Here is a 6342-nt window from a genome sequence, read left to right on the forward strand (position 1 = left end):
AACTTTAATCACTATTGCTTATTCTAAATTAAATGGTAAATAAAAATATATAATTATATATGTGTATGTGGGTGTGTATGTGTGTGTGTAAAACCAAATGGTATATTTTTATGTGCTTCTATATTTTTTAAAAATAGTGATATATCCAAAGATAGTTTTAGATTCACAAAAGCCTTGAGACTGGACACTGAATCCATAAATACAACCTACTCAGTGCTTTGATGGCCAGTACTTAACAGACTCTGAAATGTCACTGAATTAATAGGTTTTATATTTCCATTTTGTATTTGAACAATTTCTCCCAACTTCATTTGCCATCCTGCTTCCTTTTGTTGATAACCGTGATATCTTTCAGTAAAACATACCTTCTTTGGGGACTAATCAAAACCCTGATGAAGTCAGGGTGCCAGAGACTGATAAGGGTGTGATGCTTGATTCTCATTGCTAACCCTGCAGAAATACACTCTAGAAGAGGCAAATGAGAGAGATGGTACTGAACCTTAAATGAGCTCTATCAAGCGATTGTTTTCCAACAGACTCTTCAGAGCACATCTTGTTATAATATTCCTGATGAGATATTCCAGCTTATTAGACAGCCAACTGTTAGAGCGGTGATGTGGCCTCATTTAACAATATTAAACCCAAATGGCTATCAATGTTCAGAGCTCCTCTTTGTCACAGTAATAACCTTTATTTCACATTTTAATATTTCCTCAATGGCAATGGCCTAAAGAATTAATTTGGAGTTTCTCTGATAACATACAAAGTTGAATATCTTACTTGTACCCACTGAGATACAGAGAAGGAGAAATACAGTATTGTTAGAGAATGAGTCAAATCTCGTATTTGATTCAAAGCTAAAGTATTCACTATCAAATATTTCTAATTGTGGAATATTGTGATTAGATCCATTCTGACATTAATTATGAATTTAAAAAACATTTCTTAGAAATATAAAAAATTATTTCAACTAGATCTATTTAACAAATACTTGAAGCACATTGAGTTATAATCGGAAATAGGTAAATTTAAAAATTAAAACAAAAAATAAAAATAATATAAAAATGTAGCAATTATGTCCAAATATATAGCAGTCTACCTTTTTCTGTGAAGGAAAAACCATAAACTCTAAATACATCTCTATTAGATACATTATACTTCAAGAGAAATTTTTTTTAAAGCATAGCATCTTTGTGCATGATGAGAAGTGCAATGTCAAATTGTTGCCACCAGAATTAGATCGTTAAATATTCATTAAGCAAATATTACTGTTTGGTATTATTTGATAAATGTATGGAAACATAATTCTAAATTCTCCTCACTGGTGACATAACAATAGTCACAAAATGTTGAAGCATAGTTTGCCCTAACGCCGACATCGATGCTGTACGGCGAACAAGCACATAACACCAGGAATGTTCGTGCTGAGCTGCAAAATGTGTCTCCTCTTGGATTAGGTTTGCAGGTCTTGTCTCCGTTACAGACGACACAACAGATTACCTATATGATGTGAGAATGACGGTTAAATGCCAGGACCCCCCATTCTGGATAATATTTGCATGTTTTCACATGTAAGCCTCACTTAATTTTCTAAAGGAGATTATTAAGATCCACATTATACAGTTTTCCTAAGTTCACAAAAGCAGATTGTTTGGTTCTAGCCCCCATCAATTGATTTCAAGAACTTTCCCCTATGATAATATGTAGCCAAATGACTGTAACAGTAACTCTTATTTGCCTTAATCCCTATATGCACAGTTGTCTCAAATTGTTTTATTAATCAATAGTTTTTTAATTTGCTTTAAAAGTCACAAAGATGATGACATCTAGACAGAGTATATTGACCTATTCAACTAAGTCCAGCAGACAGCCCATTCCTTAGCAGCTTTGTTTTCTTTCAGATAGAAAACACTTGCAGGGAGAGCCCAACTAGGCCCACTGTGTGTATGTAAAAGTAGGTGTAGGAAGAAGTAATATGTTTATTTTTATAATTTGTAAACAAAGTGATTATTGGCATTGAAATATTTTCCCAGGGAGTGAGTACAATCTCACAGGAGTCATTTTTTTTTTTATTATTTTTGTTCTTTAACTTTCCAAATAAGCCTTTACCTTACTGAAACCTGGAAGCAGGGGAAGGGTATGCGAGAGCCTGGTACACCACACCGAGGCGTGCATGTTGACAGCAGTGACATAGAGGGCAGGGTGCTGAGGGCCAGCAGCCCTGTCGCCACCTCTCTGGACAGCAGTGTCCACCCTGTCCACCTGCCCAGGGGACAGAGGTAGATGAAGGTCTCTGTAGATGAGAGCATCAGTAGTAGTACTGCTGGCTGAAAACTATGGCCCAGGTCATAGTGTGTGATCATCCAGACCTGGGCAGACGCACCGATGTAATAGACCAGACTGATGTTGGAATCGTTTCTCCCCTGGGTACGTGTCAGTCAAACTCAAAGCCCAGGGCTCCAACCCAGAGGGCATTTCAGCAGAACACAGTGAGCTCGGGGGTGGTCCAGCCCAGGGCAGCAGCCGTGATCTTGTACTCCCCCATGCCTGCATTCAAAGACATGACAAGGCTTAGGTCTATCGGGTCTGTTATATCCACTCTGGCTTCATGACCTCCCCAATGAAGTCATAGGTGCCACCTTCCTGGGTGGGGACAAAAAAAATGGCCAAGAACAGCATCTTGCACGGCTGCATGAAGAGGTGGGTGACCCTGGCCTGCGCGCGTTTCCAGAAGGTGTTGTACTCATTCAGGCTGCTGTGCTTGTAGGTGATGAAGCAGGGAAGTAGGCCCGGGTGAAGCAGCTCCCACCATGGAGCAGGGTCATGGCATCAGCCCCCCGGCCCACTGGAGTGCTGGTCCCGGGCTCAGTTGGCCTGGTGCTGGAGCCTGGGCCTGGAGCCCACCTGTCTCCCCTGAGACCCACATGGCTTTCCTCACAGGAGTCATCTAATGTATACTGTTTCAGAAGCAAGGCATTCTTATTCCTACCTACATGAGAGCCCAGACACACTTTCGAGGAATATTTAATCAAATCATTGCCAATTTTGAAAAAAATCTGTTATAATCACATGTTGCTTTAAGATAAGTTGAACAATAACAGTGTATACAAAAGAAAATGTGGACAAACTTAACTTTAAACTTTAAAATGTTTTGTTATCAAAACAATTAAAAGCATTTTAATTTGAAAGAAGTTACAAGAGTAAATAGTACATTAATTTTTAAATCTGATTGGGAATCAGAACACTTAAGAATCATTAAAATTTATAGAATCCCTGATCTAACTCAGTATACTAAATCATGGGTGCAGGCCAGGAATTATATATTTTTTTTGAAAGATTTTATTTATTAGAGAGCATGAGATAGGGAGAGGGAGAAGCAGACTTCCTGCTAAGCAGGGTGCCTGATGCTGGGCTCAATCCCAGGACCCCAGGATCATGACCTGAGCAGAAGGCAGACAGTTAACCAACTGAGCCACCCAGGCACCCCCAGAAGTTACATTTTAAAAAATTGCCCTGATTATTATGATATAGCTAGTCCCCTTGAATAGCATTTGGAAACCACTGAAGTTTCAATTTCTAAGTTTATATGTAGGAAAATAATTTTATATTCTTATGTACAAAGTGTCAAATATTTTTCACTATATTAAAATTGTTTTTAAAATTATACAAAATTTGTCTGGATTTTAAGATGGATTATATAGAATCCCTTTAATCTCTTCTCTTTTTTTCTAGTTATTTTCCATTAATTTTTTTTTAATTTTTTTTTAAATTTTTTAAATTGAATTCAGGTTAGTTAACGTATAGTATGTTAGTTTCAGGGGTAGAATTTAGTGATTCATCAGTTGCATGTAACACCTAGCGTTCATTACATCAAGTGCCCTCCTTAATGCCCACCGCCCATTATCCCATTCCCTTACCCACCTCCCCTCCAGAAACCCATCTGTTATCTTTTATTGAATTTTCTCCACGCTATGGCAATATCTATCACAGTCTTCCTAAGTAAATATTGAAAAGTAAAATCCATGAATTAAATTGTTGGAAAAAATCTAATACAGTAATTACAAATTTCTGGAAAGATGGAGAAGCAAATAATTTTGTGTGAAAGGTATATTTAACTTAGATTTTTCATCTGTGTTAGATACCTGAAATAATTAAGATTTTTTTTAAAGATTTTATTTATTTGTTTGACAGAGATAGAGACAGCCAGTGAGAGACGGAACACAAGCAGGGGGAGTGGGAGAGGAAGAAGCAGGCTCACAGCAGAGGAGCCTGATGTGGGGCTCGATCCCATAACGCCGGGATCACGCCCTGAGCCGAAGGCAGACGCTTAACCGCTGTGCCACCCAGGTGCCCCATAATTAAGATTTTTTAAATGAAAAATGCTGATATATTCATGTATCTAGTAGTTTATAGTGCATATGAGTTTCATTAACACATGAGTAAAACAATGAGTGGGTAAAGTATAAAAAATCATGGATTAATGTGATTACCTGTCATCAAGGAAAATGATAGAGGTGATGTTTGCTTTTTTTTTTTTTAAAGCATTCTAGAAATGGTGATTAGAAGATTTAGTAATGAGCTGTTTTTTGCCAAATGCGCATATTTTGTGTTACTCTTAGTTTGGAAGTGAACAGAGTTATGGATGATAAGAAATCTTATCCAAATGACAGATTGTCCCATGTGCAATAAGTAATTAAGCATCTTTTTAGCATTTTATTTTAATGTTCTCATGGTGGCCTCTGATAAATAACTTCTTTAAAAGAAACCATTAAAAATTCAATTTACTTCCATCTTTCATTATATAGTGCCCGTTTTATCAGATATTAATATTGTGATCTATACAATCATTTTAAAAAGTAGATCTCTGAATTTTTGTTTAACTTCCTATTGTCTAATAGACATTATGCATATGTTATATGCTTTTTGCTGTGATAGTGGAGAAACTATGGAATATAAGGCAATTCTTTTAGAGACTCACAAGTGTTCATACACACATTAAACAGAACCCAAAGTTAAGAAATATTTTAGTAAAAGTTACTGGTTGTCACCAGCCAGCACTTATTTTAAAGCCAAGAATTATAAAGGATTATACTAACCTCTCTTCTAAGCTAAAACAGTGCTACTAATCCCTAGAGTAGTGATGCTGCCTTAATCTGATTACATAATTATTTGTTTAGGAACTAGGCACTTTAACCTTGGCAATGTTTTTTATCTAGTACTCTTTCCAGTTTCCACTGGTATGGGCATCACAGAAAACATTGCCTGTCTTCAATAAAGTAACTGTGAAATAAACATTTGAACCAGAAAGCTTTCTATTGACCCAGACATATAAAATTAATCCTCCACAGAATAATGTACTTAGAACTGAGCAGAATGTAATGGTGTCAAAAAAATAAAAGTAAAGAACATCAATACGAAACAAACTTTATTTTCCTTCAGCTTATGGATTCATACATATGAAAAACAGACCTTTTTTTCATGGAATATGTTCAAGTTTTTTTATATGCCATATAAAATATTAAAAACAGTACTGTTTTACAGTGCCCCGGGATAATTATGTGTCTCCTATAAAGACTATTATTTTATTACAGAATTTAAAATGAACCCATTTGTTTGATAATTTACAAATACTTGCACAAGATAAAAAATAAAAAGAAATCTTTGGTCAGTTTCCAGCTTTAAAAAATAGAAGATATTTCTGTTTCCTCTACTATGTAATTCTTTCAGCATTGAATTGGTTATAGAAAATACTCATTCCTATATTCATTAAGTAAAAAAGATATGCATTATTGCCCCGATAACTCAGAATTGAGACCCGAGTAGCAATTTTTGACTCTGAAGGAATTCGAGAGCACATATGATTCCCTTTATTCCCATATAAAGCAGTTCATAACACCTCACTGGTAGATTTAATTGTGCATGCTCATTAATTTTTTTGATTTGGTGTCGTTTTCATTTTTGTACCTGAAGGACTCCATGTTCTAAAAGAAAGTTGGAAAGTGAAAACATGCAACAAAAGTTGTCATTCTCTACAAGAATTAAATGAAGCTTTTTCTCTCAGAAACAAATGTAACAACATGTATTTCTTCATGCAGCTGCCAGGCTGAAGGGTGATATGGCCAATGCATTCTTTTCAGCTGTCTTCATGATGGATCCATAGGCTTTGTCGTTTCTAAGCCGGAATTTTTTTTACCTACTAAAGTTGGACAATTCGGGTAACTCCTATAAAATCTCACTGTTTACTGACCTAGTTAAATGACATGCTTACCTTTGTAGAAACAAACGATAATCCCTCTTCCACACACTGAAACACACACCTTAACAAATCTGTCAGTCACTAGA

The 6342-nt window shown here is 36.0% G+C and overlaps 1 pseudogene; it reads right to left on the reverse strand.

Moving 5' to 3' along the window:
* Window positions 1-2085: 2085 nt before the first annotated feature.
* LOC100468854 lies at window positions 2086-2825 on the reverse strand (annotated as a pseudogene).
* Window positions 2826-6342: the final 3517 nt, after the last annotated feature.

The sequence above is a fragment of the Ailuropoda melanoleuca genome, chromosome 7 (genome assembly GCF_002007445.2).
Source record: "Ailuropoda melanoleuca isolate Jingjing chromosome 7, ASM200744v2, whole genome shotgun sequence".
Lineage (NCBI taxonomy): Eukaryota > Metazoa > Chordata > Mammalia > Carnivora > Ursidae > Ailuropoda > Ailuropoda melanoleuca.